The following is a 14,414-nucleotide window of genomic DNA, read 5'->3' as shown; positions in this document are numbered from 1 at the left end:
GGAATTAGGCACCAACTTGTCGCTTTGAACAGTGGGGGTCATAATTTGTCCTCTTACTTCCACTCCCTCTAGTCAACTCTAAAAACCATTGCTGAGTTGAAGACCCATGAAAATAGGGAGAGAAGCAAAAGACCCAAGATGAAATCCCAGGTCTAACACTTACTGGCTTTATGACGTTGTTGAACTCACTTACTCTTCTTAACCTGGCTTTCCTCCTCATTAAAAAGGAAATGATGGAGCCAGTTACCCCCGGACTCTATGGGATTAAGATAAAACTGAGGTGGGAACACATTTCCTTAAGGCCATAGAAAGATATGGTAAATGGGACCTCTCTTGTGGTAGCTGGAATTTTGATAAGAGAACTTAAGCTTGCAAGATACCCTCCTTTTCAAAAGGAAGCAACAGATTGCTACCAGGAAACCACTCCAAAAAAACAGCTGCAGATAAGTCATGAGATTTTCATCTTTGGCCAAACCAGATTGCCCATATAAGGAGAAGGTTATAAACTTGAGAAAAGCTCCTTGAATTGAGAATTCCTGGAATGGAGAGTTCAAGCAGAAGGAGCACTTAGTTAAGCAAAAGGAAAGCGGTATGCCTTTTACAATTTCCTTCTTCATGAGGGAATTGAGAAGAGTGCTTACCTTCCTTCCCTGCCAAACCAAGGAGGAGGGCTCCAAAGCAACCTCCATTACCGTTGTCTTCAGACCGTTATGCTTATTTTAAAAATAGGTTTAGAGAACTGACTGTGCTCTTGCACGTTTTAAAGTCGACATCTATTTTTCTCCCCTGGAATATTGTAAATATTGACATTTAAAAGTGTTACAGTACTCTTTTGAATATACCCAGTGAAATCCAAATACCATAGCAATAGGATATCTACCATCATCCACTTAAGAAATACACGAGACAAGCTCATCTTGAATAAATAGAAGTTTTTTATCAGTCCTCTTTCTTCTTTAACTCCTATTTCCATTCCACTTCCCCCAAGAATTATATTTTAATGTAATATGTATTTATGTTATAAAGTCTTTTATTAACCACTCTATCATACTTCTGTATGACAAGTATATCTATGTGGATTTAAAGTCAAATTTTAAAAACAATTTTCTGTGACTATAAAGCTCTAAGGATTTTTTAAATCCTTTAGATTGAGTTATGTCTACAATTACTAATACTAAATAGACCTAGTAATACCAAATTACCTAAATATATGGAACTTTTGATGAATAATTATTAAATATGCTCAGATATTTATTGAAAATGAATCTATTAATGAGATGGATAAGTGCTTAATGGTACCTTGATTAAAAAAGGATTTCAGTCATCAATATTCTGAATTGTACTTTGATTTGGCATAAATGTGCCTTGGGTACAATTCACTGTTGGGATGCATCAGAGGAGGCATGCTTTTATTATGTGAAGTCGGAGAAAGACTAGCATTACCCCAAAAAAATGGCAGTGGCAATCGGAATGGCATGTGTACCACAGGAACAAGCCCCCCAAAAAAAATCCCTTGTGGAAGCTGAGAATCTGGAAACTGATTCCATGAACACCATCTATGCCCACATATTCCTAAGAAAGTCTTTGTGTACCTCAAGATGTGAAGATTGCCACTGTAGGAGAGATGAACATTCTGTGAGGACAGAGGGGCGATACAGTTTCTGGCTGGACACTTGTTAAGCTGCCATAACACCACCAAGTTCATCTCACTGTAATCCATGCCTTTAGCTATCGCATGGTGCCTCACTCCAGCTATACTTGTACCACAAGTTCTTTTCACATGTGCTGCTTCTAGTTGACATTCCCTCCAGCCTGCCCTGTGTAGTCTACTTTTTTTGGAATTAGATGCAGGGCTGTCAGCCCCTTCCCCAGACCAACTCAGGTGTATTCACCAAGGTCGCTGAAGCCCAGGACCAGTGCCTCCCATCTTCTGGTCCAGCCCTGACCAAGGCAGAGGATAGACGAGAAACCCACTAGCTCCAGGAGGCAGAATCGGCAGCTCGCATGGCTGCTGTGTTCATCTCTGGTGATTTCAGTTTCTGCATGTTCACTGACCCTGTCTCCTACTCACAGCCTCCCTTCCTATCCTCCCCCTTTTGCTGCCCCCCAAGAAAGAACATCTTTTCCTAACCCCACACTACTTGAAGCCTTAACAAATGTTAACACATCCATCAATCCAGTTGAGAGTAGAGATGGGGAGGTCCTGATTCTGTCACACAGTGGATTGCAATCTCTTTGTTTTTTTACAACTTCAGATTTGCTACGTCTGCCTTTTATAACTTTATGTTGTGCAAAAAAAAATAGACTGAATCCTAAGACACAGCCCTGCAGTACATCACTGGAAACCTTCCTCTATTTTGACTTCTATTCAGCCATCAATTTCCTTTGGCAATTGTTCAATTAGTTGCCAAACTCTAATTGCTTTATTTCCTATGCAGTTCATATTGTTCTATTTTTTCCACAAGCAGTCATTTGGAGAATTGTATCAAATGTATTGCTGAAATGCACATGAACTTAATTTGCCTATAACCCTGCTCAACCTCCTTAGGCAGAAAAAGACATGAGGCTAAGCTAATGAAATTTCTATTCCGTTAACAAATCATTTATTCATTAACTATCTTGCCCTGCTATGTTAAGGTGGCCCTCATTTTCAATGTGTTAAGAGATGAGTTGATAAATAAATACACCTCAGTGTACCAAGCTCAATCAATGCAGACACATTTACAATGCAGTGTAGTGAGTACGCTTACAGGATGCTGTGATAGCCCAAAAGAGTGATACCCAACCCAGCCAAGGTATTGTTTAGAGCACAGCTACGAAAGCATGGTCCTTAGTCCCGCAGCAACAGCAGCAGTCATGGAAGCATCACCTAGAAGCTTGTTAGAGATCCCCCGAATCAGATGAGATGGGAGTGAAGCTCAAGAATCTGTGTTTTAACAAGCCCTCCAGAAGATACTTTCACTTACTAAAGTTTGTAAAGCTCTGGTCTCAAGAAAGCTTCCGAGAGGATATGATGCCAGGATGAGGACTTTGGTAATAAGGATGAAGAGAAGGAGACAATTTAAAGAACTGTTTTTCAGATGGTTGCTGGTGACCTGATGAATTGTGGAATCAATGTAATCAGTAAAATGAATACGTTTTAGGATACAACACAAATGATCACTTTGTATTGTATATGGTATGAGTAAGCATTGTTTCGTGAAACATGTTTTTGTTTATATTTTGTTTTTGTTTCTAATTTTAAGGGAATCTGTGCATTCCTTTTATATAAAAATGAATTAATTCATACTCTGTCAGTTAGGTCATGTGGGGTTAATTATTACAAAGTTGAGATTCAATTCACCCTTCTATGACAAATTTTTAAAGTGTAAATCATTTTATTTATTGAAAAGACAATAGTTTCTTGTGGTACAAAATTGAAAAGCAGAAAAGATGATAAATTATCCCATATGTCTCCATCTTTCAGTCACGCAGTTGTTCTGCCCATAGGTTGCCAAGGTTATCCTTTTCTTCAATAGCACTCCAAGAATAGGATGTGAGTGTGTGTGTGTTTCTATATGTATTCTTTTCTGGTCCTCTTTTTTAAAAAAAAAGCCAGCTGGTAGACTAATATAAACATTGTTTCTACACTGTGTCTTTTTCCTCTAATGATATATACTGACAATTATTTTCCAGAATTCCACTTGGAGAGTGTTCTCATTACAGTTGCATACTGTTGTATTTTAAGGATGTACCATAATTCATTTAACCAACAGTCTAAGTAATGAACATTTAGTTTGTTTTCAAACTTTACTCCTGCTACAATATGACAATGTTTAACTTTATGTTCATGTCACTTCACACATTGCAAGTATATCCACAGAATAAGTTCCAGAAGTAAAATGGCTGGGTCAAAATGGCATTGGTTATTTAGTAAATAGAGCCATATTGCTCTTCTCTGAGCACGCCCATCAGTAATATGAAGAAGTTTTTATTTTTTTTCCACACTTTTGCCAGCTGGGTGAGTGTGTCATCAACCTTTTTGATCTTTGCTAAGCAAGAAAAAGAAACATCTCTTTGTGATTTTAATTTGCATTCTTCTTTTGAGTGAGGATGAATTTTTTTCATAATCAAAGAGTTTCAGAATCATTTATATGTCCTTTTCTTTGCACTATTTATGACATTCATTGCCAATTTTTATTTCTATTGAGTTACTGGCTTTTTCTTAGTCAGTCTAAAACAGTTCACAATTTGAAGTAAAAACATGGTATTTTACAACAAGGATTCCTATGAATGTTTCTTATGACCAATAGATTCTGGTCTTAAGGTTATAACCTGAAAATATTAAAACCAGCCTTTGAATTGTATAGGAATGGTCCTTGCTGTTCTTAGCAAACAATCCTGTACAGAAACTCAATGTGATGACAAATTTTAGAGCAAGTACAAATTTAATTTTTCAAAATTTGGAACAGGTATGTAAATATTTGCTTTCTTTTTCTATCACTAATAATAATAGTACGTAATGGCTATGAGAGAGTTAGCCTTTTCAAACCACCCGCATCAACTGACTCCCGTTCTTTCAAAATACTTCATTAACTGAAGAAGGTTTGTGGCTTCGCCCTGCATTGCATTTTTTAGCCAAGTCTTAAATAACTTTTTGGGAGCTGAAAATGTCATCCCCACACCTTATTTTTTTTGTTTTGAAAATCAAAACTGCACTTTTCCAATCTTCCCTTAGTGGTTTGCCATTTGACTTGCCAATTTTATTAGTGTCCTGGGATATAATTTATCTAGATCAAGAGAGTTAATTTTGAGCAGCTGGGGACTGTCTAATCTCTTTACCCATTTTGGGCACCAGTTCCCGCTCATTGATATTTGTTTTATTCTTTGCATTCAGAATGTCACTCCTCTTGACATACAAGAAACAAGCCCAATAGGAATTGAAAGGTTCCCACTTTTATTTCCATTCACCAATATACCATCTTCTCTAAAAGCAGATCTTGATCATTCTATTGCTCCAAATAGACCTTAAAAAGCCATTTTTTTCTCCCTAAACCTTTTTTTCATACTTTCTTGAAACCATGCTTTTACTGTAGTACAGTTTTAATTTTTTACTGAGCAGTCTTCCACTGCTCTGTTAAAAGCAAATTTATATAATGATTCCTTGGACTAGCTTATGTGAGAACATCAGAAGCAATTTTATCATTATTTTTTAATTTCCCTCAAAAAGAAAGCTCTGCCCTGCATATGGTTGCCATGTCTTTCTGAGTATGTGTGGAGGAGAAAGATGGGAACACTTCCAATAGTTTTCAAACAACCTCTTTTTAAGTGACTGAATGGACCACCTGGTTTACCAACTTTATTGCCCAAGGGATGGCTTTGACTGACAGACAGAATACAGGGTAGAAACAATGGAATTTAACTGAGAGTTTTTAACTTGCAAGTTACCACCCTTGGTGGCAGTGGGTGGTGATATATAATAAAATAGCAGGCAGGTCAGATACATTCAGAAATGCTTTGCATTTGCAATTTGCAGTACTCAAAACAGTACCATTTTTCTAATCATAACTTTACAAAAGATACAGCCCCCTTTCTTACTAGTCTGTCTCAAAAAACTATATCCATGAAACTATTTATTCCAAAGCAGTATCATTGGAAGATAAATGTTATACTCGTAAGACAAGTATGGAAATGAATTAAAGTTCTGGGGTTAACACTTATACATTCCCAATCCTAGTGTGCACTGTCTAGAGCCAAGCTTCTCAATCTTTTGTGTGAGTGGAATGAGCTGAGGATCTTGTTAAAATGCAGTTCAATGGTGATACTGATTCCGAAGATCTGAGAACTATACTTTGAGAAACACTGTCCTGGGTTTCTACATAGGCAAATAGTCATAAGCATAATAAATCTGCAGGAGGAGTTGGATAGCATAGATAGATTTTGGGGTCAAATATTGATTCACACAAATGCAACTTCTCTGTTTATTCCTCACCGATCTTCATAAACATCCCCCATGTTGGGTAGCAAGAAAAAAGAGCCTCAGTCTGAAACAATTTTCCCAGTCTTTTTATGTAAGTTGGTATCTTGGTTAGTCTTTCAGATTTCTTTGACCTCCTCCTGCTCCTCTCTAGGATGACATCTGGATTGACAGGTGAGGGAAAAATATATGGCATATATGACCTAAGGTCCCCATGCAGATCTCTGTACTCTCCTTGACCCTCTGGTCTCTGCAGCAATACCCCTTGCCTGCCTGGTGAGTGTCTACCTTACTGACCTCATGGCTGTGAACTTGTATTTTCCTCAGGAAATGCCGTGCTCTGCTCACTAAACTACATAGGTTGCTAAAGGAATCCTTAAATCTGTGAGTTACCATTGAAGAACACTAAAAATTCTAAATACATAATTATGATACCTCTAAAAGCCAGTATGACTGTGATTTTGCCAAGAAGTCAGAGCAGCATAAAGCCACTGAACACTTTTTTATCAGGGGAGGGTTTGGGAAGTGGTATGAACTTGATGTTACAGATAGTACATTGGGGGGAAAGCAAAAGCAAAAGAAGCTGTGGCCATGATTTTTGTGATTTCATTTTAAAAGGGAAAGAAAAGACAAATACATAGAAAAAATATTCAACACCAAAGAGAACACTTTAGGGGATATTTATTTTAAGTAAGTGTATTTTACTGTTCACCTGCCATCTCGTAAACTTATATTAATTTAAACTTCCAGTCATATTTGAGAGTTTATTGGTTACCAGAGGGTAGGGGGGGAATGGGGGGTGTTAGAACAGGGTAAAGGGGTCAAATATATGGTGATGGAAGGAGAACTGACTCTGGGTGGTGAACACACAATGTGATATACAGATGATATATTACAGAATTGTACACTTGAAACCTATGTAACTTTACTAACCATTGTCACCCCGATACAGTTTGATTTTTAAAAATCTACCAGAAATATTGGTGGAAATTAAAGATGAACATCTCTAATGAAACTCCATAGCATTCTAAAGATAGAGTTTTAAGGGATACTTGAAATATTCAAATTCAGAATAAACCTAGATTTTATTAGTGAGAAAATATGTCACAAGTCACATGATTCTTCCCAGTGAAGACAGAACCAAACTTTGTGCACTGAATTTGCTTAGAAATGTCATAGCAATATTTCCTTTTAAATATACAGTTCTGTATCCTGAGATTTCACTTATTATAGTAATTTCTATATCATTGAAAATAAGAGTATATTATAAATCCTGTTAACAAATACAATTCTGTGTTGTAGATTATAAGTATCCCTATCATGTAATAGACAAAATTAGCTGATGCTACTAGCTTCTTTAGTCCATTGTACTTGACTTAGTAATCACCTTTGTATTCCAAATACTTCCAAATTGCCATGTATCTGCTGTTTTCCTTGTCATATCATTCTCTCATTTTTCCTGGCTCTCCTTTGAGCAGTAGCATGACCATTACGAGACTCATTCATTCACATATTGGAAATATATATATATATATATATGGTAGATGGAATTGTACATATTATGGAGGACCCAAATACATACATATATATATATATATATATATATATATGTATGTATATACACTTTTTTTTTGGAAAAGAAACACCGTAGTTGTAAATTAACTACTGAAATTATTGCCCAGTGTAAATGCATTTAATTTGCTCTACGGTTTCAAAACAACTTAGGGTTTACGTGCCCAGTACTTCGGAAGCCATAGCTTCCAAATTCCGAATACTCAGTCGCATCCTCTGGGCATAACAAATCTTCAACAATTACTGATCATAAGGCACAAAGTATATAGTTAATAAAAACAGCCATAATACTTAACTTGGACTATTTTAATAATAGCTTTAACTTTAAGGCTTAAAAGCTCAAGATGCATTTCTTATAATTGCTTATGTAACATTCTAGTCATTAAAATGAGATTGATTTTCTTTAAATTAATAATTCTGTTAAGCATTCAAAAGGCAAAATATGAAAAAACTCATATGAATGTATTGTATATAACTAAAAGTCTAGTTATTGACCCATGAAATTACAAAACCATGTGTGCATACTTTTAATTTTCAAGATTTTTTTAAAGAACTTTTGTGCATGACATGTAGAGAAAATATGGATAGATCGGCATTTCTGTCTTTTAAATTATTTGATGAAAAAAGTGATAAGAAACACAATATTAACAATTCATGGTACCATTTCTTACAGCCTGTCTTCTAGTATTAACATAATAATAGGTATTAGTGATTTACATAATTGGAGAGATAACACAAATACAAAATTATGCACACATATACACACACACACACACACACTCCTGTGCCTCACTCAAAACTAAATGGATGTTATGAGATATTATACTGTATATTACATTATATCTGAAGTCAGACGTTAGAGACAACATTACTTTTTATTATCTTTAATTCTTCAATGAGTCAGTTATGAATGGAGGCATTAACTTTGCTTATGACTAAGTTAAATAGAACTTTGGACCTACGAAATAAGGACAGTGATTTAAAGTGGCTTTAGAATAGAGAAGTAATCTGTTGAAAGCATTTCTGATTTGAATAGGAACAAAACAATCGATAGGGTTATGAGATTAGGAATGAATGAACGTTAGGTCATCTCCATTTTTTTTTCACTGTTAACAATGCTGAAAGAACATTTTTTTGTAAGTCTCCTCATAAACCCATGTGATAATACCTAGAGGTACAATTGCTGATTCATTAGAGTATTCACATCTTTAGTATATATTGTAAATTACATTCCACCCGCAACAAGAAGTGGCATGAATTTATTATTTTAATTTGCATGTCCCTGGTTGAACAGATTTTCATGTTCGCAGGCCATTCAGATTTTTCCTTCTATGAGTTCCCTCTTCAAATACCTTGCCCAATTTCTATTGTATTGTTTGCTTTCTTTTACAGATTAATATGAATTATCTGTATAGTGTAGATTTTAGCAGTTCTATGCTTCTAAAATACAAGTCCACAATTCCTTATCCAAAACCTCATCATTGACTTTACAGGAGATGGATGAAAATGTTCACTGTGCTGGGGTGGTAGAAAGCATAGAGAGCTACAAGACTATAAAAATTGAGTATGGCAGGCTAGATGAAGACCTGAGACCCGGGATGAAGACGAACGTATTGTGTGAACAAAAGAAGGGGCTTTATTTCTTCATACGTTCTTTTGTTCATTGATTTCAGAAGCCCTTATGTTTGCTTTGTTTTCTATACATGTTGAAGGGGAAGCTATTCAGAAGAGAAACCTCAGACGTTTTTATTGCTGAGTTTTTTAAAACACAAGTTTAATTCAGTGCACATTTGATTGCTTGAGTTTACAAGTTACAGAAGAATTTAGAAAGAGTTGTTTAGATAATGACTATAATTTTGGTACAGCACTTAATAGTAAAAAACAAAGCATCTTTAATTTTATTTGAATTGTGTGTCAATCATGAAGTCAGAATTGAATTGCTCTTTTCTTTGCTTTTAATGAAAATTACCCTAACTGCTGTTGTATATTTAAAAGAGAAACTTCTACTGTTTAATAATACACTGTTAAATACATACTCTCTCTCAAGACTTCAAGTATTATGTCCAGTTACCACATAGATAATGACTTAGCATTCCACTATATCGATTTAAAATAAGGCAAATATTACTGACCAGGGTGAATGTGCAAACCCAGAAAAAGATTATTCAGTGACGTGGTGAAATCACTTCCTGTTCTGGATGCCTCTCTATTCCACAGACTTCACTGTGGTCCTTAATCCCTTTGGAATATCTATTCCACAGACTTCACTGTGGTCCTTAATCCCTTTGGAATATTTAAAACAATCAACCAGAACCTGAAACATGCCATTATGGTTAGAGTTCATCAGAACCACATTCATATGTGGTGTAATAGTCATAGTGTGCATGGTAGTGCATCAGGAAAAAAAAAACACGTAAACAGGTGGCATTGCAAACAGTGTTCCACCCATGAAAAAGGATAGAAAAGTATTTATATTAAATTTTACTGTTTCACGTACACTGCTAAGGTAGATCATGAGAAGACAGACATTCTTTCATTTGTTGGTTCATATATTCAATAATTCAGTGATTCTCAGCCAGGAGTGATTTTATTCTCCAGGGGGAATTTATCAATGTCTGGAGATATTTTTGGTTGTCACACCTGAAGGAGGAAGAAGTGCTACTGGCATGTTGTGAATAGTGACCAGGGATGCTGCAAAACATCCTGCGGCACACAGAGCAGCCCCCTACAACAAAGAATTATCCATACCAAAATGTCAGGAGTGCTGAGGTTGAAAAACCCTGATTTAAACTAAAATTGCATGTTAATCATAAGTACTTTGTTTTGGTTCTAAACCCCATGATTCATCAAATAAAATCTAATTGTTTATATGTATTATACTTAAACAAATCCACAGAACCTATAGTGTAGTAATTAAGTACAGAAGGTGCAAAAAATGTGTACATATTTTAAGAAAGGAAAACTGTATTAAAATTGTAACACTCAACATATACCAATAACAAAAGATGAATACAAGTCACGTTTGACTTCTGCAATTACAAGAGGTGCTCAAAGTGGTTCCCATAGCATCCAGACACTTCTGATTGCAGTAAACTACCGCTTGAGCATCGTTGACCATTATATACATTGTTTTTGGCACCCCCGGTATATAAGATCTGCATCAGACAGACCAGGGTTCAAATCTCACATCCACCACTAATTAGCTTGTACCTTAGTCAAGTTTACTAACCTCTCGTGACTCTAGTTTTTATTTTTAATCTGAAAAATGATAATGTGTGCTGAAAGGCTCTGTAGTAGAGATTTAGATTAGGATTTATGTTACGTGCATAGCAAAATGTTTATACTTAGTAAATTCTCAATAAATGGTAGCAGTTAGGATTACCTTTGCATATACTACATGATTTGATCTTGACCCACTATGAATATCCTGGTCACATACCATATTTCCTTGTTTCTAAGATACCATTGATTAGAATATGCATCATTATTTTATCTGTCACTAAGAAAAAAGTGCTGCCAATTAGATTCTGACACACCATCATTTATAAAATGTGTCCCAGTTTGAGAGCAGTTAACCTGTGGCAATAAAGTGTGGGCCTTAGAAATCATTATTGTAAAGCCCATCAGTGAGCCTGCTTTTCTTAGGTGCAAGTGAACAGGACTCCCATCAGCCACATTCAGCTTCACATTCCCTTAGAAGAATCCAGGAATAGAAACACAGCTTCCCAGGAAGGCAGGATCAGGCATCTCTCTTCGGTGTGATTTGAAGTCACAGCAGTGTGTGCAGCATTCAGAGAGCCATCCCAGAGCTATTCTCTGCAGCACCTGCCCACTCCCAGATGACAGCTCTGATGCAGAGGAAGGAGACACATAGAGGTGATGGGTCCACCCTGGCCTGGAAGCCTCCTATACCCCAGGAGCCAGTGTCTTACAGGTGGAGTTTCCAAGACCCATGAAAGGTACATGTTATAAAAGTTACTATACTCAAGGGATCCCCAAAGTTGTGGCTTTCCATTAGACATTTGTAGTTTACCTGTAGAACTCCTAAACCAGGTGTAATTTACCAATCAGTCTTTTTTTTTTTTAGCTCAAGCAATTTTGCCTACTAACGCTTTTGACATTCCGACCTTATCAGTTTTCCAGGGAGAACGCAGCTAGAAGTTTCTTTGAAGGTCAGACTTTCATACATAGGGGCAAAATATGTTGTTAACCCTTTATCCACAATATTTATCATTTTCATTCATTTTATAGTTAAAGGTAATGAAATTCAGAGAATTTAAGTGTCTTGCCCCAAGTCATGAATTAATAAGCCTAGAACCCAGATATTCTATCCCTAACCTGATTTCTTCCATCAACACTGTAATACATTAAAGCAGGAGTCAGCAAATTAGTCCAAGAGCCAAATTCTGTCCACTACCTGTTTTTGTAAGTCATATAGTATTGGAACACAACCACACTCATTTGCTTACGTATTTATTGTCTATGGTTGCTTTCACGCTACTATGGCAGAATTTAGGTATAACAAGAACTGTGTGGCCCGCAAAGCCTAAAATAAGTCCCTTATAGAAAATGTTTGTAGAGCTGTGTTTTAAAGTATAACTATAACTTGTTTGATTATGTCTATGAGTCTATATAAACAGATAAAAGGCAAAATAGGTTGGTTTCTCATGTTTCATCTGTAGCAATTAACTACCCATATAATTTCTCTGTGTACCTGAAGGGTGTTTTTAAATTTTTTTAATTAAAGTTTATTGGGGTGACAATGGTTAGTAAAGTTACATAGGTTTCAGGTGTACAATTCTGTAATACATCATCTGTATATCACAGTGTGTGTTCACCACCCAGAGTCAGTTCTCCTTCTATCACCATATATTTGATTCTGTTTAACTTCATCTGCCACCCCCTCCCCCCTTACCCTCTGGTAACTGCTAAACTCTTGTCTGTGTCTATGAGTTTTTGTTTCTTCATTTGTTTGTCTTGTTCCTTTGTTGCTTTCAGTTTTATATCCCACGTATCGTTGAAATCATAGGTTCTGGACTTTTTCTGTCTGAGTTACTTCGCTTAGCTTAATAACCTCAAGATCCATCCATGTTGTTGGGAATGCAGAGTGGTGCAGCCTGAAGGTTTTTAGAGCCACAAATCTCAAACCTAACCATTTCTCTAGATCAGCTGTTGGCTAGCTTTTTCTGTAAAGGGACAGATAGCAAAGGTTTTGGAATATATTTTAGGATTTATGGGCCATATGATTTCTGTTGCAAATAATCGAGTCATGCCAGAATTAGAACTTAGATAACCAGGTGCAAGAGCCCACAGTCTTCACCACGGAGGACTGAGGAACATAGTAAAAGCACCAGTTTCAATAAATGACTTCTTGTAGCAGTTTCTTGTGTTGCTATTAAACCAGATCTGAGATTTCATCCTCATTTTAAGAACTGTATGTATAAAGATTTTCAGAGTAAGTGCATTAGGTTACTACAAATAAGTATTTCCCTCCAAGCAATGTGAGTTTAACTAACCGCCTTGGGAGTCTGCTCATGACTGTTCTCTACGTTGCTTCAGTCTAATCTTCACACAGCAGCCAGCATGATCTCTTAAAAAATAAGTCAGCTCACATCTCTTCTCTGCTGAAAACCTTCCTATGGTTCTTAATTTTACTCAGTAACAGCTAAAGTCCTCACAGAGCTGCCCTGCAGGATCTACCCTCCCCAAACTCTCTGGTTTGCTCCCTGCTACTCTCCCCTTGCTCACTAGGCTCCGCTCACCCTGGCTTTCTTACTTTTTTAATTGAATTTGCTGGACATACTTCTGCCTCAGGGCCTTTGCACTTGCTGATTCCTCTGCATGAATTGTTCTTCCCTGAGATAGCTACTTGTTTCCCTCACTTCCTCCTAACCTTTATTCAAATGCCACCTTCTCAGTGAGACTTTCACTGGAAACACTTCCTCAGAAGTCCACCTCCCGTCTTCCCTTACCCCACACATTTGAGGTCATCCAATTAAGTTCACAAACTGATCCTAGAAAAAGTGTTATGTTCCTCATTGCTGAATATCATTATGGTCACCTTCGAAATACTCCCCTTGAAAAGCTATGTACCGATATCAGTGCCTAGTCCACCCTTCAAAGCAATTTTGGACCTCATTTTCTGGATGGTCATCAGAGCCGTGGTCATATTACCCTTGATGTCCTGAATGTCAGCAAAATGTCTTCCTTTCAATATTTCCTTTATCTTCAGGTAAGGAAAGAAGTCATTGGGGGCCATATCAGGTGAGTAGGGAGGGTGTTCCAATACAGTTATTTGTCTACTGGCTAAAAACTCCCTCACAGACAGTGCCCTGTGAGGTGGTGCATTGTTGTGATGCAAGAGCCATGAATTGTTGGCAAAAAGTTCAGGTCATCTAACTTTTTCACACAGCCTTTTCAGCACTTCCAAATAGTAAACTTGGTTACTGTTTCTCCAGTTGGTACAAATTCATAATTAATAATTCCTCTGATATTAAAAAAGGTTCGCAACATTGTTGCAACAAGTTCGCGAACTTAATTGTCAGTCCTCATATGTCTTCTGTCTCTACCTGATATTTGATTTATTTACTTTTTAGCGCTTTTCACCCTCTGAGGTACCATAATTTCTATTTCATTGCCCATTGTTCCCATTAGAGTGTAAACTTCACAAGAACAGGAGAATTTTGTCTTTTTTATTCACAGTTATATATCCAGTACCTAAACAGTATTTAGAACATAATACATGCTCTTATATTCAGTAAATATTTCCTGAATAAATTAATATGTTGGGGGTTTTTTGTTGAGTTTCGTTTCCCAAAAGAATTCTGCCAAATAGACTTTGAAATTCCTTCTGTATGAGTGGAGGGCTCCTGAGAGTGGCTTCTGC

At 36.6% G+C, this 14,414-nt stretch overlaps 1 protein-coding gene across 1 annotated transcript in view; it reads left to right on the top strand.

Annotated features, from left to right (window-relative positions):
* The window catches only part of LOC109388440 (dystrophin), a 1,592,311-nt gene that overhangs the window by 1,464,339 nt on the left and 113,558 nt on the right, over positions 1-14,414 (top strand). The gene's annotated exons all lie outside the window — the stretch shown is intronic.

The sequence above is a fragment of the Hipposideros armiger genome, unplaced genomic scaffold, assembly GCF_001890085.2.
Source record: "Hipposideros armiger isolate ML-2016 unplaced genomic scaffold, ASM189008v1 scaffold_197, whole genome shotgun sequence".
Taxonomy (NCBI): Eukaryota; Metazoa; Chordata; class Mammalia; order Chiroptera; family Hipposideridae; genus Hipposideros; species Hipposideros armiger.
Note: the sequence above shows the minus strand (reverse complement) of the source record. Positions and strands in the feature narration are given on the sequence as shown.